The sequence below is a fragment of the Sinocyclocheilus rhinocerous genome, unplaced genomic scaffold, assembly GCF_001515625.1.
Source record: "Sinocyclocheilus rhinocerous isolate Xijiao unplaced genomic scaffold, SAMN03320098_v1.1 scaffold662, whole genome shotgun sequence".
NCBI lineage: Eukaryota > Metazoa > Chordata > Actinopteri > Cypriniformes > Cyprinidae > Sinocyclocheilus > Sinocyclocheilus rhinocerous.
Window position 1 is genome coordinate 2324007 of NW_015639782.1, and position 23975 is coordinate 2347981.

Consider the following 23975-nt stretch of genomic DNA (forward strand, 5'->3'; position numbering starts at 1 on the left):
CACCAACCCTACACCTAAACCTACCCCTTACAGGAAACTTTGTGCTATTTCAGATTTTCAATACACTCCATTCTGTGTGATTTATATGCTTTTTGAAAAGTGGGGACATGGGGTAATGTCCTGAAAAGTCACCTTCTCCTTGTACCGGTAATACCTATGTCATACCCTTGTCAATATACAAATTTATGTTTTCATTTGTCACAAAAACGCGCACACAAACACACACACACACACACACACTCACACTCACACTCACTCACTCACACACTTGTGCTCGCTCTCACACTGAGCTTGTTGTCCAGAGGTGACTTTATCCTGAATTGACAAAGTCAGCCAGAAGAGAAAATCTAGTTTGGACAGAAAAGCTAAAGTGAATAACTAGCAAGTGACACTGCAGTAGATGTATTAATCAAATATTGATATAATCTTTCTTTGCTTAATTAAGCCTTTCAATCAGGTACATACTTAATTTCATCCAATCTGAAGATGGCAAACAGATAAGGAATTCTGTGTGAGCACCCGCACGGTTTTATGTACTCTGAAAGTGTCATTTAACTTACTTTAAATTTTTTTTTTTTTTGCAATTAAAGGCTTTAGAACTCTTTGAAGATGTATAATGTCCTTAATTAATAATAGATCTCCCAAATCACATAGCCTTTTTAACATCTCCACATCTCAGGAATATTTTAACGGAATCAATACATTTTTAATTTTTTCTTGACAGGCCGGGTCAGTGCTGAAGTTTTGTAAGTATATTTTCACAGGAGAACACAAGATCCATATGACCATCTATTTTCTGCCAACAAAGCAACATGAAAATCCATCATCTGCAACTCATGATCACCCTGGAATAGGGTGAGTAATGTAATCCCCCTCAAGAAACACTTCTTTCAAGCAGAGCTGTGGACACTGTTGAGCGTAGTAGACTTTATTTTTAACACAGATTAATTGTTTATTTGAACTTTATATTTTGATTTAGCCGTGGTCCATTTTCAGCAAATGCATCTTCGGCCTTAACAGAATACAAACGACGTCAACTCACAATTAAGGAGTACATACATATACCCACCCACTCAAATTACCTGATCTATCAATCACAACATGGCTAAGTCTATTAAAGATTTATATGACCGCAAGAACACTTATAAAACAGCGTACTGCACAATGAACATAAACACTCACCTTATCAATTTTCTTTATACACCTCCAGCATAATTGATGGTTTATGATGTGTAGCTTGGAGCTTGCTGGACCAGAAAAGACTAGATCTAATTTTCTTCTTAATCTTGTGCAACTTCTAGCAGTCTGACTCAAAAGTCTCAGCCCAACTAGGAGAGTAAGGAGTAACTCCATAAATCTGCACAGGCCAGGCCTTCACTGGTCAGGAACGCCATGGGAGTGTCAGGCTGCTCTCCGCTGGGGTTTTTGGGGCAGGATTATGGATTGAGACACACAGCTGAGAGGCTAAACTTACACTTTTCATTCCAGCTTCAAGGGGGTCTCGATATATCCTCGAAGCCAGATTCAAGACCTTTCATTTTGCCCCTCTAATGAATGGACCCTTAAGTACTGATTTTTTTTAAGGGTCCATTTATGTTGTGCAGTTTAAAATAAAATTCTCCCAGAGAAATAAATCTAAAAATGACAATTGCTCTTTTTTTTTTTTTTTTGAGAAAAATTTGGGGTAGTGCAAGACGATAGAAGGAAGGAGACACACATGCTTAAAACACCTTATTAGCCAATGTAAAGAGAGAGCAGTATGCCCCCTTCTGGCTCTCTTCTTTTCTCAGTTGTCCTTTCCTCTCTTGTCTTTTTTTCCCTTTCCGTATTTTGAAATGTGAGTTATCTTTTGATCTGCTCTGACTGAGCGAAGGTCTTAGGATTTGTGAGAGTGACTGCCGTCTGATTTGGAGGGACAAAAAATCTCCATAATAAGATGTTAGCAGCAAATGGGGGTCCAATAAACACACTCTATGTCTTCTGGTGCCTTGCTCCCCACAAAATGCTCTAGATCCTCTGCACTGCTCTGTAATCTTTGTGAACTGTCTTCTCCTTTGCCTTTATAGAGCTCTGGAAATTTGACAGTACATCTTAAGAGGGCCACCTCAATATTGATATGGCTCACTTATTTTCCAGCTGAATGGAAATTAAGACTTTCTCTGAGGAGCTGTTTGATCTTGCTGTAAATCTGGGGCACAAAGAATATTCTCAGTTAGAGTGTTTGCTTTTTACTACTGCTGTGCCAAAAGTATGCTACCAGAAATGCTCAACATCTGCGTCTGACATTCGTTACAAGTGTGGATACTAGAGTCGCCCTGTGATTGTCATCTGAATTGATCAGCGCTATGAAAATCGACACCTATTGGTTCCTACAGGGCATACTGATCCAGTCGCTTTAGTTTCTGTAAGACAAACTGTTACCTGATTAGCTGTGCCAAATAAACCCATCATCCTGGGATTGTGCATGTAGAGGAGGACAGTTGTAAGGCCAACTTCTCGCTCACTCAACGTCCTCTTGGCCAGCACCCGGTGCCACAGACTTGAGCTGGTGTTGGCACTAATGCCAGTCTGTGGTCCACGGTGCCAGTACTGGTGAGGGCCCAGAATGAAGAAAGAGACAGAGAGACGACTGGTGGCTTCAGCATGCCCAGGCCGGGTGTGGGTAATTACGGCAGGGAGAAGCCGATTAGCCTAGACCCGAGCAGCACAGCGAGGGGGACGGGCCCACACCCAGCAGGGAGGGGAGTCTTGCCACGGCGAAGACCAATCAAGTGTAAAGCCCAGTGCAGACCCCCAGCCCTCAATTCAGTGGGAAAAGGCTTGGCTGGCGGTTCAGAGCACCGCAACTTTCACGGATTAGTTGAGACTCTATTCTGGCGGCTGAAAGGGGAACACAGCACGAGAGCGGGGCTTGAATGTGCGCGCTTGGGCTTGCACAAACACACACACACACACACACACACACACAGACAAAACCTCCCAACAGCTGGGGAGAGGGCTGCAGCCTGCACCATGTCACCATGGCAACGGCATATCTCACATTTGAGTCAAAATAAAGACACTTTGGGCTGGAATTGGAATATTTATTCCCCACCTCTAATGTAGCGCGTTTGCTCTCCTCATTTACGCTGGGAGTGTCATGCCTCTGACTAGCAAACAAGACTTGGAAAACAGGTTTTTTTTCCCTGCTTTTTTTTTTTTTTTTTTTTCCCAAGGATAAATTGAAACTTTATGCTCAAATCCCCAGAAGATTTCCGTGCATCTAAAAAAAACGGACATTTTAATCGCAAAACACAATTGTACATCATTTTCACAGTTGTTTTGTGTCAAATGCCATGAAGCAGATAAGGCATTTACACTCGCAGATATAATACTAGCTTCTCAATGATTACAAATTACAGCCTTTTGTGAGCTTTCCTGGCTCATTTTATTTCATATTATTAGCCTCTCACTATCTATTTCATACCTATCATTTCACTATTATGTTGGAGAAAAAAAAACTCATACAGCTTGCCACTTTTTTGGTAAATAGTCCAAAAAAAGCGTATTCTTTTTGTGTAACAATATCACTGCTTGATAATGGATGAAAGACACACGCTTGCTCACAGACACACACACACACACACACTCACTCATGTCCAGTTTATCACACAATACCCATAATCATTCCATTACCCATCTGCCAGGCACAAATTGAAGCGGTGCACTTCTTATTATTCGTATTTATTTATTTATTTTCTTTTAGCTGAAAGTGGTGACAGTGCATTTTGTTTGAACAATTTACATTCTATTCCAAGTTATTTTACTGGCTGAATGGCTATCAATCTGCCACTTTTAATAGCATCAAGATGCAGAGGTGTAATGGACATATGTGTAGAGATGGAATGATAACACCATTTTCAGAGCAGCTCCTCGCACTCCCAGCCAAGATAATACCTAATTGGACTTATTATCTAGATTCGCTTAAGTTGTTTGTACCTATTATCACAGAGCGTGACATGCAATTACATTTTCAGCTACTACAGTGCCATCAATGCAGAATAAAGCATTTTATATATTTTTTATATATGTTTAAGTTTGTAACCGGTGGTTTTTACTTGCCACTTTTTTTTTCAAAAGCAGTTTTAAATCACAGTTTGGGGCTCATCTTATTTTTGGGGTCGGGTGGTGTTAGTAAGTATATTTATGAGTGCTTGTGCTCTCTCTTCCACATTCTGTGTAGTGGTCGCTCTTCAGCAGGCTGCTGATTGAAATCTGGTATTCTGTGAGATGAGATGATATGAGGAGAGGCCCCCACAAGCTTCCAGGGGGCTCTTCTTGCTCTCTGTCCTATCATGTGCACTGCTCTCTGTGTGCACTGCTTATTGCATATGGACTTTGAAGTCTTGCTGTTCTCTCTCTCTCCCTTTCTCTTCTCTCTTTCCTTCTTTTCTCTTCACTCTGGGTTGCTTTTGATGCATTTGTGTTCTATGAATGGTTTTCTTTAACGCCTGCTTCCCCATGCCTCTCTTTTCTCTCTGTAAAAAAGTATTTTTCCTTTCAAACAACGTCGATAAATTACAACTTGTCAAGTGTCTTTTCCCTTGTTTACTGCCATTTTGGGCATCTTTTTCCCCCTGGTCCCCCCAGAATTTCACATTTAATTGCGCCAATAATACTCGCAGAGTTCACCAGTGTGGCACGTTCGGTGCTTGGCTGTTATGGCGGGGGGACGGAAACTATTAAAATATTTTCCAGGCTTCAGGAGTTTTATGTGTGTAATTTGTGTGTATATACCCCACTGTGTTACCACCAACAGATATAACAGAGTTAATGTAAAACAAAAAACAAAAACAAAAAACAGTGTACATGAAAAAAGTACCACATAGGTGTTTCTTAGGAGCTCATGTTGTAGCTCTCCTATGCAAATGGCCTAATTTATTACATGTCAGCAAAAGCCAACAACCTTTTATTACCCAACAGTAATTTCCCATATGTTGAGTGTTTATCACCACTAAGGGAACAGAGTAGTAGGAAGTGTAGAACTAGTGGTTCACTGCAGATATGAGGTCTTAAATGAAGCTAAAGCTCCACATAGAGAGATGGTCTAAATGACCATGCAGCTCTCTTTATCGGTATGTACTGTATCTGCATTTTTAATCAATATCAGCCGTAGTATGAGGCTAAGCTGTACACTCGACCATTGTTCCTGGCAGTCCGTCTCCTACTCTGTGTTAGTTTTGTGTTTCTTGGTCTCTGTCTTCTCACAGAATCAAATAATTGTAACCTGAAATTAGTATTACATGAGCATGTATTCATTTGTTTGATAAGTAGCTGTGATAATGTATATTTATTGCAATATATAAACCCCCTTAGAATGATACAAAAAGACACTTCATGTCATGGTCCTGACCACCTTGTTGTGGGGTTAATTTTGTGTTATTATTAGAGATGCATAATATAGTGGTTCCATATTGGTTATTGGCCAATATTGGAGATTTTTTATTTATCGATATTGTTCAGTATTTAATTATGCATGCTTATTTTTTCCTACTTTTACATTCAGGTGACCTTAGCCGTCATCTAACATTCACTTAAATCTAGCTCTCAATTAAAGTAAAAAAAATTTTAAAAACACACTCAAAAAATTCATAGTTACATTTAATATTTAGCAAATCTCAAAGTGAATATCCATTTTTTGCACTGTACATTCTCATGTTGTAATGTGTAAATTCATTTGTAGCATTTAAAATGGATTGAATTGATTTTAGTTTTTACCGTTTTATTTTTAGTTTATTTATGCACAGTAATGTTGTAACAGTAATCTTATCGTCCATAACTTGAAAACAATAATTTATATTGATCAAATGTTTAATATCTAGATTTCAACCAAGCATATTCGTCTTATGCTGTGATATTTCACAGGGAATCTTGCTCGTAACAGGGTCACACTTCCTGTGTTCCATTGTTTGATTGATTTAACAGTTGTAGATAAGTGATACATTTTTAAAATCACGAAGGCCTCTCCTGAATGTTTTTGATGCTCTGAGATTTTCTTAGCCTAGAACTATGATTTGTGTGAGAAATGACTGAAGTGTTTTGTGGGTGGCACGAACTGAGAAGCATCTGAGTCAGCCTCTGTTTGGTGGTACACAGGTCTAACCGAAGCACTATAAACATGTCCATGGTATGCTGTCTCTAGTAGTGGATTTGAGAATGGAGTTAAGGGGGTATGCAAGAGTGTGATGCAAGCTGAGGAGAACAGAAAGCAGGTCTCGGCTATTGTTGGAGAATCCCACAGAGATAATCGATCGGCCAGCCACAGGTAGGCAGTCTGTAGAACATCTGTGTGAACTGCCAAACGTCGACTGACTGCAAAACACCTAAACACTAAACGCAGATATAAATTCATACACACACTCCTATATTAACTTACTGTTTACCTAAGAGAGAAATGCTTATAGAAAAAGACATTCTGTTTAACTTGGAAAATAGTTTTTGAAAGGAATAAATAAAAAAGAAGGGCATTTCTTTTCCCCGCCGGAGTTGATTTGCTACCTCATTAGGCCACAAAATGATATCAGATCTGTCCATCATGCTCGCAGCATCCAGCAGCGGTTGATCTCAGAGACTCCACAGTCCATTTCATTCAAATCCCCCCTCTCGCTGAACAACATGTTCTCGCTCTGTCTTTCGGTCTCTGGCCATGTACAGTAACTGCCGCTGAGCATGTGCCAACTGTGTTTGATCAGATGTCACAAAGCATGACTGAAACGCATGAGAACAAAGTCATTAAGACTCCAGCTCTCATATGCCAGGGCGAGTGGAAGTCTGAATTATCAGGTTCTGCTTTGAGCTCTGCTGTGATGCTGCAGCTCCTTATTCATAAAGAAATAGGTTAAACCTTGATGTTTAAGTCAGAGGCAGCAAGTAAATCTCTTAAAATCTTTGTATGCTTGTTAGACAAAAGGATCTAGCTATGAGAACACATCTTTTAGTTTGTCAGAGTCTGAAGTCCAGTGATTTTTTTTTCTTCTTCTGTTTTTCTTATTGCTTAAGAATTCTGTTAATATAATTTCTGGTAGCTTTACTGACATAAGGCATATATTAGTGAAATTCAAACCGAATGCCTGTGGAGTGATGTCAAAAGGATTTTGTTCCCTAATGAGTGTCTATTGTTCTTCCTTAAACCTTAAGGGAAATGATCAGTCTTTACATGAGAGTAGATATTTTTCCCCCATAATTACTCATGCAGCCTTCTGTTATGGATAATTGGGCTTGTATATATTGTATGTTCATAGGCCGCCAGTGTGTTTTGCAGTAGAGTAGTACTGTAGGCGATCAGGTTTGTTGTTAGTTAGGTGTGGAGAGGAGTCACAGTCTGACCAGCAGCATGGGGGAGTTTTACTGGACCTCCAAAATGAAACAAACAGGCTTTATTTGCTCTTTCCTACTGAGACACAGGGAAATTATTAGCCCCAAAGTGCTGCAATAAAGAATTGATTTTCCAGGCCTGATGAATCCAGCATGTTCCAGCTGAGGCTGCTTCTTCTGGGCAGCAGCGACCCACTTTATGGGCATTGAGAGCAGGAGGAACTGGAAATTGGATCCTTGAAAAAGCCCTACCTTTCACTGCAGGCTTCATGACATTCATATTGTCATATATTGATGTAAACTGTTTCCAAAGCGGACAAGAAGATCTCAGGCTTTTTGGGTAGGTGTTTATCTATAGCTTGAGAAGATGTTGAGAAGAGGGCAAAGCACCCGTTCCTGAGATATTATTGCAGACTCCTTTCATGTCTTAATTGCAACAGAGAAATCTGGAAGTTCAGTTGAAGCTTTTTCATGTGACCAAAACAGAGTGAAATATTTTTAACTTTGTTTTTACAGTAGTGCTTATTAATATGGATTTCATGAATTTCTCAAACATATTTACTTCTGTGTAGTTGTACTGTATTCTTTCGCTTGGTTCTCTAAAGCTGAAGTGTGTACTTTTTGCGTCACTAGCCTTACCAAACAGAACTGCAAATATCAAACAGGTTCCACAAATGCTCTTTCTGTCAGCCACCGATCAGACAGATAGCTCAACCCTTTCATGCTGTTGGTTGAGCCAAAATTGGTGTGAATTACACACTTTAGCTTTAAGACGGTAAATTATGATTAGGAATGGATGATATGTCTGTTAACAACCGATATTAGATACTTTTATTTGATCTATATTTAAATTTTTAATCGTTAATTTTCATTTCTGTTATTTTAAATTTAGATTTAGATCATCTCAAATCTCAAAATCAATATCTATTTTTCATACATATTGTGATACCTTGGTGGACTTGATTTTAGTTTTGAATGTTTTTTTTTTTAGAGAAAATAATATAGAATTTATATAGTTGAACGGTTATCATTTTATCTGCACCATGAAAATAATTATCAGTTTTTACCAGTATCAGCTATCATTGTAATACCATTCATATATCATAGTAGTTCTGCATCACACTTTCTGACATCGGTCACATTATCTTGTACTGTAATCCAACCACTTATTTACTCTAACATATCAAAAATACTTTTCAATTCAGTTCAAGCCATGTGCTTGTGCTGTATTTACTATCACTGGGAATTTGTCCTTTGAAGATTCCTGTAAAAAGAGAGAAAGAAAAAAAAATGATTAAGAAACTTTATTGTAAATATGTTTGATTGTATTACTCTTATAAAAAAAATTTTTAAAAAAAAAAGTTCTTCGTCATGTTCAAAAATCACCATATCTGATGCATCATGATAGGCACAATAATGCAAGTGATCAAAATATGTTAAAAGTCTACCTGCTTTTTGTAAGCCAGCCCTGTAAGACAATACAATGCCAAGAGAGCATTCATCTTCTGAAAGAACACTGTTTTCATTCTTTTCACCCAGTGCTGTTCTGTAAACAGGCGGGTTTAGTCAATTCTCAGTCCAAACAAGTTAGTGTTCCAAGGCGTCATTGTTTCAATGGCCCTTACCACACTCTGACTTACAACAAAAAGGCAGTCAGTGACTTTAAGAACATATGCTCGCTCAAGCTAAATGTTCATCCACTGGCTAATTAAGTGCTCTGAATGAGGGCACATCAAAAGGAGCCGTGCATTTGGAATCGCTCGCACCGCCCCTCGGGTGCAGAGGTCAGCTCTCTTGGAGAGAGAAGTTAGGATATCCCAGCTCCAGACCTCTGCCTGGTAACCCCTCACCCCACTGGAGATATCAAAGCTTGGGGAGCAGTGGGATGCGCAGCCATCCCAGAACAAAAACAGGAACACTTCAAAGTGCCAGCTGGAAAAAGACAAGAGAGAAGGGAAGAGGAGGAGAGAAAATAACACAGGACAGCCGATATCTAATTCCCTCGTATTCTGAGCATATTCCAGAAAATGAATATAATTAATATATCTGAGTTGTCATGTGTCTAAAGTGCTCTTGTTCTGCCGTGGCCTCGCTAGAAGAGAATTATACGATTTAACAGACCTGAGCGTTCTGGACTATGGAAGAGAGAAGAAAAGGCCTTTTCCCTCATAATACCCCTAATGAAGTGGCTGCCGCTCCTCCAGTCCTGGCCGTGGCCTTTAGCAGCCTGCTCGCAATCTGCTTAATGATGGAACGGGGCCGGCAAGTGCCCCAACACTTCCCAGTGAGCCACAAAGGGAGATCACAACCCTCATTCTGGACAGGCAGAGGGGTTTAGTGCTCATCGACCTTATGAATCTGATCCCTGATTGGAGAGAGAATCTCCTTTCTGGAAGAGTCTACACTTAACCCTGTACCCAGTCAAAGAAAGAACATCCTTATCTGTCTCTGCAGCACTTTAGATTTTGTTGTATTTCTCACTTAAAAGGATAGTTCACCCAAAAATCACCCTCATGTTGTTCCAGACTTGTATGGCTTTCTTTCTTCCTTTTGTCCATATTGTGAAAGTCAATGGGACCTAAAGTTCCAAAAAGGACATGCATATAGAAAACACCAGCAGAGTTATATGGATTAATTTCAATTTCAAGTCTTTTGAAGAGACACAATCACTTTGTATGATGAAAAGATTGAAATTTAAGCTTTTATTCATTCAAATCAATGCACGTATACATAGACTACATCAAATATGGCGATGTTTGGTCACGTGGCATATGAGAACCAATGAGGTTTGATGTTAGTTGACACTTGAGGTTTGTTTTACCATATGCATGCATTGAGTTGTATGTATTAATTTCACGCTACCTTTATGTCCTTTTTGGAACTTGAAAGTTTTGGGTCCCGTTGACTTTCATAATATGGACAAAAACAGCAGAACAACATTCTTTAGCATCTTTTGTGTTTGTACAGGTTTGGAACAACATTTAGCTGAGTAATTGATGAGAGAATTTTCATTTTTGGGTGAACTGCTCTCTCAATTATGAGATTTGTGAGTTTTAATTTAGTGTATTTAATGACAATAAGGTTTGCTTACGTTCTCAAAGCAGCCAACTCAGTGTTTTCAGGCTTGGACTAAATGCATGCAAATTATTGACCACAATGGTACGCACAGCTGCACCCGCGCAGCCTGCCTCTTTCATGTGTAACCCTTGATCCCATCACCACACCACATCATCTTCACCCTGACATTGTCGTCCTGAAAAAGACATGCCCTCTTTGCCGCCACGTCCAGAATGACTGATGCTACATTTACGCCGTGCTGTTGCTTTAACGAAATCCGCCAGCCTGTTCAGTGCAGCTTTGCAACGTTTGGAGGGCCGGAGGAGAAGGCAAAAGCAAACAATCTGTTTCATCCCTTTTCTCTTGGGCCTATTCTGCTTATTGTGAGCCGAGTGTGTAATGTGGCGGCGAGGGGCGGGGGGAAAGCGGGGAAGCAGTAAGGGGGTAAAGAACCTGATTGCTTTAATCTCAGTGTTGTTGTGCGGTTTTGGCCTTTCATGGGGCACTGAGGCTGTGTGATTCAGATCTCTGGCCCCAGCTCCTCTCACCCGCTCATTGTTCTCTACAGAAAATCAATTCTCTTGAAGACCCCTCCTTAATCCCGTTTTTCGCCGGCCACAAAGGCCACTTGTGTGCGACCCTGCTGGACTATGGACTGGGATGATGTGGATGTCTGCTCGGATTCCAGCCCTTTCAGGTACTGCCGGCTCGGCTCACTTTATAGCGCCAAGCACAGGACTCGACAGGAAGACATTTGCGATCATAATTTCCTGTGGAGTGCTGGCCGGCCCCTCCCCCTCGGCTCACCCCACGCCCCCAGAATAGTTTTAATTAGGCCCGACAACCACAGAGAGGAGGGATCAGTCTGCAACAATGACTGTCCCTTTGAACAGAGGACACACTGACCAGAGCCTTTACTCTGCAGAGAAGCAGAGAATCAAATTATTATGCATTTCATAACAGTCATGCATAGAGAAGAAAGAAATGAAGCACAAACGACTCCGGATTCAGAGGTATATGGGTCAATGTTGTATAATGTGATCAGTATAAAGAAAAGGAAATCTAGTTTAAAACTCAAGTGTCAAGTTCTTAAAAATGTACACCTTGTACTAGCGTACATATCTTCATTATTTTTGTTTAATAATTCATATGTTTTTACATATATTTTTCAAGGTAAAAAGTATTTTACAAACATTAAATTATTTTGAAAAAAAAATATCTTAAATTTTTTGGGGGAGTTGCACCACATTTTACATTCTGAACTAACTTTGCCTTGTCATAAAAAGGTCAAACTATCTGATATTTTAAAAGACTTATTGACCTCGACACAGTCATAAGAGACTGCAGGGCTCATCTCTATGATATAATTTCCTGTTGTCTGTCATTTTTTTTATGCAGGTGCTTGCATGTTAGTTGGACCACATTTTTTCAAATATTACTTAGTTTTGTTAAAATATTTATTTCTATAATAATAATACTACTATATAATGACAAACTCTTCAAGAATGTAAAAATTTTTTTTTTTAAGTTTACAATTTTATTGCAGTCTTTCTCTATACCAAAGTGGTCAATTGTGTATTTTTTTAAAAATAAATACAACAAAAAAGAGATTGTTACATCATTGATACCTATATGCACACAGCAAAAACAGCACACATTTTTTTTCCACATAGAACATTGTATAGTGCTCTCCATGATTTGAGGATATCATTACATCCGTTTTTTTATTAAATAGCTAGAATTCAGTTCTTTCTATATATTCCCAAAGTGTCCAGGGATCAAAACCCCAGTTTGACTGCTGGGAAAACAGAAACCAAACATCCAAACAGCTATCAACAAACCCCCAGGCCCTCATGGTGCAGCTTGTTCATGTTTCAGGTAGAATTTTAGATGTCCTCGTGCCTGTTTGCTTCATGTTGGATGAGAGCATTCTTCACCTGTCAGGTACGGCCTCTGGACTGGACCTGACATCTGATGATCTTTATATCGAATTCATACATCAAAACCTGCTCCGGCTCTGTGACCGCTGGACTTCATCAGTCGGCTTTGATGAGGCATTTCTATCCCTCTCCAAAGACTAAGAGCTGGCAAAGAACACATCATCACAGCACCGATCTCTCCTAATTACAGTCAGTTATATCTCCAAAAGAAAAAGCAAAATAAACCTGATCAAGAAGACAAAGGAGTAAGTCTGTGGAGGAGGTTTCATTACCCTTCCCTCTTTTTACCTTTCTATGTGTTTCTCTCTGAAAGGGAACAAAGATGGAACCCTACCGATTGAAAACTAGCAGAACAGTGAAACAACAGGACACAACTGATCACTCATGCATGTTTGGGATTAGGATAAAAGTATAAAGAGCGTGGAGAAGAAAGAGCAGAACAAAAGGAACAGGGGACTGACTAACTTTTTTCTCTTTCTTTTGAGGTGAAAGGAATCAAAAAAGGAAGGTCTGGCCATATGAAAAGATAGAGAAAGAGATTAACAAATAGAAGCAGTCCTTTTTAGCCTCGGTACGCTTCCACTTCTACTTCTTTTAACCAAAAACATGAAAGGCAGGACTGAGGTCTCTAGCAACCAAACCCTCGGAAGAAGTTGTTACCCGAACTTTTCATCGCAAATCATCATATATAACTTGAGCCGTGCATTCGTGCAAATCAACCTCCATGGGAATTTTGTCATGGCACAAGCAGCGTTTATTGTGATTCAGGTTGACCAACTGGCTTGTGAAGTCTTCAGTGACACACCAGCTAACAAGACAGCCGTCCTTTCAGCCCCCGCCTGTACTAAGTGGAAATAATCCAGAAATACTTTGCACATCTAGTCTGCCTTGGCCTTCATCCAAATTGCACTATATTCTTTTTAATCTCCCTTAATAAAAAGGAGGGGATAAGAGAGAGATTAACATCTGTGCCTTTTTTCCTCTGCCACGTTTGAGTGGACAAATGTGAATGAGGGGAGGTAATGACAAGCCCCTCTTTGACGTTGGCATCATTGAAGGGTCTGCAAGGCGTCTATGCTCGGGGAACTTCACAGATAGGTGCTCTAAAGGGAAAGTGGTGGAGCGTTTGGGTGTGTCGAGAGCTCTTCATTAAGGATGTGAGTTTGGCAGGTCAAGCTCTCTACAGCCTTTTAAAATATTGCCTGTTAAATGTACTTATACTTGTGGTTTATTGATCTACAGCTCTGTAAGAGGCAGTTGCTAATAGCGCAGTTTAACAGATGCTCCTCGCAATGCAGTGCACTTGTGGGCTCTGCTAAACGCTCTGATATGATGCAGCTGTTTCGTTTTACTGCTGGGATTTGTGTGACTTTCTCAGTGGCAGACAGCATTTCTAACTACGCCTGAAGCTACATGCTCATTAGCGTCTCAGTGTCATAGTGGACTCAGCCATTATTCAGTAGTAGACTCGCATTCTGTTCTGTGCTGAGGCCAAATGCAATAATACATGCACACCGCTCATCAGCAACAAGGATCGCAGCATGATTTTTTAAACTACACACTTTAAGGTTTATTACGAATTACAAATACACACGTTTCATCCAATACTTTGTAGGCTTGGCTCGCTGCCTGGCACAAAAGGAATCATTCAGCCAGCAGCTTCCTTTTAAAGACACATTTTATGGCACGAAAAGACGTTGCTTGTGATTTAGATTTGATTTTTTTGAAAGATGTCAGGCTGTAAGTACAGTATTATCTCTCTATTGGCAGTTGTAATGCCTTTTATGAGTAATGTTATGAGTAATTATGTGTAACATTTATCAGTAGTATAGCATCACCTTGGATTAATGTTTGTTTTAACTCCTGCATTGATATTAAACACATGCTGCTCTTGTTTATTGACGTATACAAGTATGCAGTTATTTGATGAATCATAGGCTAGATTATTTCTGCCCCAGCAATGATAATTTCCAACTATTCAAAGTTTTATTTCAGTGACTTTAAAAATCTGTCTTGTTTGGAAGCCTATTTCCACTTCAGAGTAAAAAATGAGAAAGGTAATTTGTTAGATATCTCAAATTGTAACTTCATTTCTTGTTACATTTGATATTATGAGAAATTAAATTGCATTTGCAAGATATGAAGTCACATTGAAAGTTGTGATTATGATAAACAAAGTTGCAATTGAGAAATATAAACACACTGTGAGATATAAAGTAGGGATAATTAATATATTAGTATTGATATCAGTTATGGGCAATTTTTTTTATCTATATCGCATGCAAGTTATTCTTTAAGAGACTAATAATTTACGTTAATAATTGTATTCTTAAGCAAATATCACATAAATATCAGTTTTCATACGGTACATTGTGTTGTGATGCCTAAATTAACTTGTAGCATTTAAAATAGAGTTTTTTAGTGTTTATATTATAGCGTTTATGTCAGTGGTGTCCTATCCTGGTCCTTGAGGGCCACAATCCTGTAGCGTTTAGCTCCAACCCCAATTAAACACACCTGAACCAAGGTAATCAAGGTCTTCAGAATTGCTAGAGTCTTCCAGGCAGCTATTTTAGAACAAGCTGGAGCTAAAATCTGCAGGGCATTGGCCCTCCAGGACCAGGATTGGACATCCCTGATTTATGTACTATATACTTAAATATAATAATAAACTTAGTATAGACTTTTATATCATCCGGTTATCTGACACTATTTATAGTATCATTGAATCAATAATATAAAGTCACAATGTGAGATATGCAGGTCCCAAATATATATAATTAAATCACAGTTGTGAGATATAAAGCAATATATTAAAATTATGTCTAATAGTTAAATAAAGAGTATCTTTGTAAATTCAGAGTTTGACGACTTGTAATGATTGTAATGCACTTCAGTGCTATTTAATTTCAAGATTTATTAATTTTATTATTAATTTCAAGACCGTAACAGTATATTTTAAAAGTGTATTATAGTAACAGTATATTTTAACAGTGTATATACAGTACTGCACAGTACCTTACCAGTCATTATGGCTACTCATTCTTCTAAATTGTTTAACCTGTCCTGGTGTCATGTGTTTGTGTAATTCACAGGATGCAGTTATAATGTAGCAGCTTGTCTCCGGTCAGTTTGCTGAGCAGTGACATACTGCATACCTCATCATGGCACATCATTTCTGGGGGTCTATGCCAAAACAGCCAGTGCCTGAGTAACCCCGTCAACCCCTTAAAGGTACTTCTGAGAAAATGAGATGGAGAAGGGCCAGGTTAAAGAGGCATCTAATGAAGTTACTGTCACTCAGGGGCCTGGGGCTGCCACATGGGTGGAAAATTGCAGGAAAAGAAGCTGAGTGGTCTGGGCACTGAGGTCTCTGCTACAGGGGGTCCCTCCTCAAGGGCCATTGTGTGGGAGGTGCTTTTGGCAAAAGCTGTCGTATACAGGTTGTGCTTTGTTCTAAACAACTCGGGGTAAGACTGCAGACTTAAACAGCTTTAATGACATCACAAAGAGGTGCTGTTACCCCTAGTGATGGAAAACCCCATCATTTTACTGTTTTCTAAGCGTTCAGGTGAGCTTTGAGTTGGCGTGGTCTAGATCTCATCAAGATCAGTGGTTCTGAGCTGGTTTGGTTTCAGGATCTATATTTTACATTGGACATTGAGTTGCAAGCCAATACAGTAACAGTGATGTTTATTATATACTGTAAATGTTAACAAAGTTGTCTATAAAATGAAATCTGAAATGTGTTCATATTACCATGAGGTGCACTGGCCCAACAATACAGTATGTGATTAACATGACATAATGACTGAATAGTAAAACTAGTTTGTGGTTGGTAATATTTTACTCATAACAAGTCTCTTATGCTTACCAAAGATGCATTTATTTGATAAAAAATTAAATATTGTGAAATATTATTAAAATGTAAAATAACAGTTTCCTGTTTTAATTTATTTTAAAATGTCATTTATTTCTTTGATGACAAAGTTACATTTTCAGCAGTTATAACTTCAGTGTCGATCGTTTAGAAATCATTCTAATATACTGATTGGGTGCTCAGGGAACATTTCTTATTATTTTGTTGAAAACAGTTGTGCTGCTTAATATTTTGTGTGAACGGTGATAGTTTTTCCATGGTTCTTTAATGAATAAAAAGCTCAAAAGAACAGCATTTTGAAATAGAACTCAAACTTATCAAACTTATGTCTTTACTTTAACTTTTGATCCATTTAATGCATCCTTGCTGAATGAATGCATTTCTTTCTTTCTTTCTTGCAAAAAAAAAAAAAAGACCTCTTGAACGGTGGTGTATATAAACTTGTTTTAGCATATAAATATTGAATTACATCAATTAGACAGATACAATTGTGTCAAAATACTTTTTGTTGATTGGACAACAACCTTTGATGTCGTCAAAAGCTGTAAGAAACTTTTTCTCCCTTATTTTTAAAGCTCCTCCCTTTTTTGGTGTTCTTGTAGCTCTAACAGTAGAGCAAAGTGCTAGCCATGAGTTGGATTCCCAGAATGCAACGTGAGTGTCTTTGGATAAGTGTCTGCTAAATGCATAAATGTAAAAGTGAATGTAAAAGTTGATGAGGCAATTTATTTATTTTATTTTTTTTTGTCCTAACTTATTAACATTATCATTATTTTTCATATCCACGAACCAATTAGAACTGTGAGCCACCAGTTAAGAATCACTAATCTAGATCATTGTTGCTGATGTTATAATAGATAAGTTGTAGTGATAGTGTAGTTTGTAGTTAACATGTCTTGTCTAAATAGCTGCAATGATTCATCAAAGCTAAATACATTTCAACGTATCTATTTATACACAATTACTATTGTTATTCTAAGTTGTATAACACACACGCACTCTGAAGCTTAGTAGCCAGAGCACTAGCTCTTCCTCTCTGGGGTGCAGTTAATCAGCTCTAAGCAAATATGTCTGCTGAAGCACGAAAGCCCCTTCGCTCACTCACTTCACAACAATCCCTGTCTCTTCCACACATCTACCACCACATCGGCCACCCGACCAGCATGTAGTACAGAGCGACGATTATTTTACCGTGACACAGTGTGTCCGGAGTGTAAAATAGCATAGAGCGTACAGGTATCCTCGTTTGAGTGACAGAATCTGAGCGCTCAAGCTATTTCAGCTTTCAGTCACGTCAGGTTAGTATCACTGCGAGTTCTCATATATGGCATATGCTAGTACTGGTGTTTTTCCCTCACGGGTCTCCCAGTGTACTAAGCTTTCTAATTCAAAATCATTTAGGGAGTGTAATCTACCTAGCATTGTTATAGGGATGGTGATCTGTAACCTCCTAGTAAAGTTTGTCTTTCACTCGGCTCTCCCAGACAAACAAAAACAAGAGCACAAAAGGGAGAGGGTGTGTGCGAGGGTGTTGTGGGCAGATGGGTCACATGCAGTCCTTTGAGAGTCTCCCCTATCAACCCCATTCACCAGGCCCTATAAAACTGACAGCCTGCTTAAACACCTGACACAAGAAAAGAGGAAAAAACAAAGACGAGAAGAGGCGAGAACAATGGTAAAAATAAATAAGACAGCCCTCGGTGACTGATGTGTAAAGGCTATGGCTGACATCTTAGTGACCATTAATAAATGTGGCTGTGGTCACAAAGAGCGAGACTAAAAAGGGAGAAAAGAGGCAAAAAAGTAAAAGAAAACGGTGAACGTTGCCTCCAGCTCTAAATTCCAATGCTTATTCATCAGTATGGATGGAGCTTGCTTGGCCCATTTTTTTTAATGCCGCTCACTCTTGGACCCCCTTTAGGGTCTTTGTTTGTCTTTGGAGTCCATGAGAAAAGTCAATTATATTTCAACAACCATGCTTAGTTAACATCACCATGCAAATCTTAAAGGGTGCCATTACTCTTAATCATGGGTTGGAGGGGGCGAGAAGTTGCTCTGAATTGCTGCTGCTCTTCGGGCCTTTAAAGCGAGTAAGACGTTACGCACATCTGGGACGGCACATCAAATAGAGAGATGCGTGGAAAAATAAACACTAGTAGGCGATTAAAAATCCATATTTATGCAACCCCAATTTTCCTTTACTGAGAATTCCACACATGCCTCCATTTGATCTGAGCAGAGAGACCGCAAAAACAAATGTTGAAACCTCAAAACTTGTAATCACAGTCTCATGCGTTCGCAAAAGTCATCAATTAAACTGTAAATTGCAGAGAGAGATGAGTGGAGAAATATTTAAAAAGCAAAGTAATGATGTAAATTAGCAAAAGACATTGAAACACACACACAAGATGAACAGGTTGTCTTAAGTAGGGGTGTAAGAAAATATAGATACACCGGAGTATCGCAATATTTTGTTTGGTGATACTGTATTGATTCTCAAAAATGAAATATCGATATTTAAAAAAAAATTTATACAAGATTCATGGCCTTTGTTTCGTTTTGAGTTTATATCCCGACCGCTAGATAGCAGTCTTCTTACCTCTGAACTTAAACAGTGACAACGTGTGCGTTCCACTCCTGCAAGGTTTTTCCAGTCCCGCCCGCTCCCGCAAACATTCTAATATTGCGCATAATTTTCGCTTATCAGGGAGCCGCTATCAATGGGGAGTAGGCTATTTAAATCTCTTTTGAATGAGCGCTCGCGCTGTTCACTTTCACTTTCGATTTCGCGATCACGAGCACTCTGTGTAAAGGGAGCGCATCTTACGATATAAGATATTTGTCAATGAGCTCCGGATCCATTGAGTAGCAAATCCTCCACCATGGTGTTGTAGGTCATCCCTCCTCTCGACCCATGATCAGTCAAATTTGACTCCTGCAAGCACTTGTTACAGGGACAGATTAATGCAAATGCAAATGACGTCTTGTGTACTTCATAGCAACGCACTATTCACGTGAGTATAATTACATAACCTCAAACTATATGTACCACACACCAACTATTAGAGGTGATCTGCACAACTGATTGTGGCAACCTTCGCAGAATTGTTCGTTTAGCTTAAGTTCATAATTACAAGTTGCTTGAGTAAAAGCTTCTGACAGATGCTTAAAGGAATAGTTCTTCCAAAATTGAGAATTCTATAATTATACTCACCTTCATGTTTTTCCAAACTTGTATGACCTTCTTTATTCTGTGGAACATAAAAAAGGTATTTTGAGACATGTTTAATTTGTTTATTTTGTCCATTCAGTGAAAATCAATGGTAACAAAAACTATTCAGTTAATATTCTTCAAACTATTTTCTTTTGTGTTCTGTAGAAGAAAGAAAGAAAGAAAATGAGGCTGAGTAAATGATGACAGAAATTTCATTTTTGGGTGAACTATGGCCTTTCCGCATTGTTTTCGCATTTAATTCCATAGAAGCAGCATTTTTGGTTCCCCAAAGAACCTTTCAGTGTGCAGTTCTTAAAAGAACAGTTTTTTCTTAATGTGAAGAACATTTTAATGATATAAAGAACATTTTGTGGAATGGAAAGGTTCCATGGATATTAAAGGTTCCTCATGGAACCATAGAAGCCAATAAAGTGCCTTTGTTTTTAAGAGTGTATCCCATAAAATGTAATTGAATATTTATGTATATTATGTATGTTATATATATATAGTAAGGATAAATGAAAATAACCAAGAGAATTTCTAAATAATAAGAATCCAAATTGTTAAAATAAAGGATATACTGTACATTTTATGCTTGGTAGTGAAGGGCTCTTGCGTAAAAACTTGAGTCCCAATCTGAACAGAGACATCTTAAAGTTGAGTCAAAAATAAATGGAGTGCCACTCCCTTTGAGAGCTTGCTATAAATCAGATTGAAGCCATACGGCCCTGTGGAGAGCTCCTCGGTCGGGCGTCAGGGTAAACTGTGCTGAATCCATCTGTGCAATCTCATCGTCATTATGTCCCTGCTGTTATCGGAGCCGTAAATCATCCAAACAAACTTTAACGTCTGCACATCCGCTGTCTGCTTACAGAAACACATGCTCTAGACGTTTCCAGCGCGTCTCTCAGAAGCGCTTGTCAAGTGCATCTGTTTACAGGTCTGTGAGTCTGAGGTGCAACTTTTAGTTGTGACTGACTCTCTGGCATTGATTACACAATTACACCGTGTAATCTCACCGTCATTGATTCAACACAACCGGTGTTGTTGTGTTGAATCAATATAAACAAACACAAGTCAACCACACTTTAATTTGCCCCCAAATTAAAGTTGTTCAAACTAATTTCTCACACGGTGATGATGGCAGAATAACATTTACCTACTGCTTAGATACTGGTACTGTATGTGATGAGTGCTGGTATAATCTTCACCCTATAATGTATTTGGGAAATGATGTGTGTTAATCTGGCTGATAGACTGTGCTTTTCTGTGATTCTGTGCTGAGATATGCCTGGCTTCTTCTTTGATCTGGTGCACTCACCAGGAAGAAGTAGATTACAGGGTTTGTGAAATCAGAATCCATCACAAATAGATTCTGGATGCAAATGCTCAGGTTGAAAATGAATGCAAAATGACTGAAAACTGCATATCACTAGTCATTTATGTAAACATAGCCTTCGTAATTAAAGGTTCAGCTGAGCATTGCTTTAACAGTTAAAGTATTGAATGATAGTTACATCAGTGGGTATAAATTAATCGTCAAACACTGAGCAAAGATGTTCAAGCTCAAGAAAAGTCTTTTTTAAAATCTAATTTAATGCACTTTATGTGGTTGAGAAGTATTGCTTTTGTATCATTTTAATAATTTTTTATTTTTTCTCATTCAGTAATGTCCATAAGCAGTTCATTCAAAATTATTCTTTTGGGAATCCAAGGTCAGTTTAATTATGCTTTATTCAGTGTTTGTATCCACAACAAAAGTGCATTAGAGTAGTTTCACATCATCTCAAGCAGCTACTTGTTGAGATGTGGAGGAAGTCTCACAGCGCAGGTGCTAGTAGTGCACCAGACAGACAGGAGGGGTCAAAGTTAGCTAGGAACACAGGGAACCCTATGGAGAACAAGCATGTGCTATTGTCCCATGACCCAGGACGTGCATTTGGGAGAGACTGTGACCTGTGTCTGGTCTCGGCACTCATGGCTGCTGTACTTCAGAGAAGAGAATAACCTTATATATAACCAGAGAATAACCAGAGTAGACTGACTGACAAGTTGTACTAGTCTGTTTCTCAGTGGCTAGTTGCGCCCTCTTTTGGTTTGTACAAGAAATGTGTTGCGTCGAATCACTCTCCTGTGGCTTTTTCATCGTTTTTCTACTTAAAAGATGACAATTACTTTTTTGTCTTACACTGAAATGGAAATGTGTTCAGAATTCACAAAGTTCATCAGTTATTTTATGTATCTTCGCAAGAAGATTAAATACTGATCGCATCATTACAATGCTGTTAAGAAAATGAAAGAGTGTTTGAGTGAAGGATTTGTTCACTGACTGTGATGATTTGGCAGCTTGTTTTATCCATAATGTATGCAGTGACAAACTGACATGAAAATGGATTGACATGCCTCTCGTACCCTTAAGTCATGTGAATTTGGGTCAGGCCTACTGAGTGTTTCTGTCTTTTTGGGGGGCTCAAACTACAGTATTTTGTAGTCATAATAAGTGTACAGGTGTCATTGTATTGCGCACATATTTCCATACAACAGCATCAATGTTATAAATAATATTCTGTGCATCAGAATATTAACCAGCTGTTGCTGCTTTGCTTATTTATTGTTTAAAATTATTGAGTTTTTGTTTACATTTAGGTATGTTTAGTTTATATACAGTATATGGTTTTTGTTTTATTTTTTGGTTTGCTTGTTGTGTTTAGATGTATTTTAAAGCTCTCTGAGCACTGGCTATTGTTGTAGTTGGTATTATTAACTCACTTGTATGACACGGATGGTCATGTGATCTCAAAATGGCGGTGCCATGATGTCCAGTATGTAGAATAAAATGGCTTTTTCTAAGAGAAAATCTTCAGCTTGTTTGAGTATAAATAATTTATTGATATTTCACAAGTGCTTTTTTTTTTTTTTTTGCATACAACTTTAAAACCTTTTAATACAGACTCCAGCAGGAATGTTCAAGGAGCATCAAGATCAGACAAAAGTTTGCATCTCCATTTAACCGAAACACTCCAGCAGGGGGTACAATTTCTAAATATAAATCACATTCCTGCTTAAATTAAATGTTATTAACTCTAGTGACATTTTATTCCGCATTGGGCCCGGAATAAGTGTGCTAAGTGAACCTGTGTTTCTATAAACAGTTTGTAGCGAGAAAATAACAGGTTACATTTATCATTATAAGTTGGCACCGTGTGACGCACCATCTTCAAGCGTGCGCGTTACCGTATTTTCAGAAGAAAAGTTTAATGTGGAGACAGAGATATTATTCAAATCTAATGCCCTTCTTCGCTCAGGATAAGAGCCTGATTTTAAACCTGACAGGTTAGAGAGGAGGTGGAGGTTCTTTGTTCCCTGTTTCCACTCTGCACACGAGGCTTTCAGAGCTTAGTCTATTTGAACATGCAACATTTTAAAGCTGCTATCAATCAGCATGGGGTCCCAGTGTGAGCAAAATGAGAGAGCAGGAGGGAGAGAATGAGAGAGGATGATATAGAAGGAAAGAAGTTATCGCACTGTTTATTCAAAGCTGACATGAGACAAACTTGTTACTGTGTTTCGTGCCTGTTCATGCATGTCAGGAGTGCTGTGAGGAGTGGAGGGAGAGATGTAAGAGGGAGTGGAAACCAGCGCAGGTTTCAGGCGACTTTGACACCCCAGCTAAAAATGAGAGCCTTCATTCAAGCCCCTTAGCTGTCTTACTCTCATCAGGAGTGCAGGGGAGTGGCAGACACACTTTTTTCCTCTACACTCAGAGCGCATTTTAAGTTAAAGTTGACAAAACCTGCTGGCACCGCTGGAGTGTGTTTACTTCGGTGAGCTCCGAACTCCAAGCAGATGGTCACCTGGATTCATTTTCTCCATTTAGTCATCTCATCATGTAATTAAGAGCCTCCAGCTCATAAGATTTGTGTGCCAGTCACCTCATTTAAAGACATCATGTGTTGTTCATGTCAATGTCCACACGGAGGCCGTCAGTTTGAATGATTCCCTTATATTTCGGTTTAGTTGAGTAGACGGATATAGTCATGCCATATTGGGCCTAAATGAAATATTTTACTTTCAGCCTTAGTAAAATTAAAAATATATATATTTTACTTTACCCATAGTTTCTGACAAATAACCATAGTAAAACAGCTGTTGTTGCAACTGTAAAACCATAATATATTGACATGAAATCTCAATCCATTACTTTCCACATCTGCAAAATTATTTGTCAGCAGATGTTTAGGAAAGTGATGTAGTCATTTTTGTTGCCAAGTAGTGTTTTTGGACAAAATTACACCCAAGTGGCTTTTAGCTCTATCATAGAGAACAGCAGGGGCTACATATTAAAAAATCTTAAATATTTTTTGGCCAAATTTGACAAACAGATTAAAAAAAATTTTTTGACAGCTTAAAGCTGCCAAAAATTCCAAAGGTCAAAGGTCAGAATGGTTCTTTAAATACAGTTCAAATTTAACCCGTAACCCATGAAGTCCAATAACACACACACATTACATTTTTAAAAAAAAATGTGGAA

The 23975-nt window shown here is 38.6% G+C and overlaps 1 long non-coding RNA gene across 1 annotated transcript in view; it reads left to right on the forward strand.

Moving 5' to 3' along the window:
• LOC107751981 (uncharacterized) overlaps positions 1-23975 on the forward strand; it is a 65008-nt gene that overhangs the window by 15198 nt on the left and 25835 nt on the right. Inside the window, exon 2 of the long non-coding RNA XR_001641321.1 lies at positions 15446-15584. This is a non-coding gene — a long non-coding RNA (uncharacterized LOC107751981). The remainder of the gene's footprint in view (positions 1-15445; positions 15585-23975) is intronic.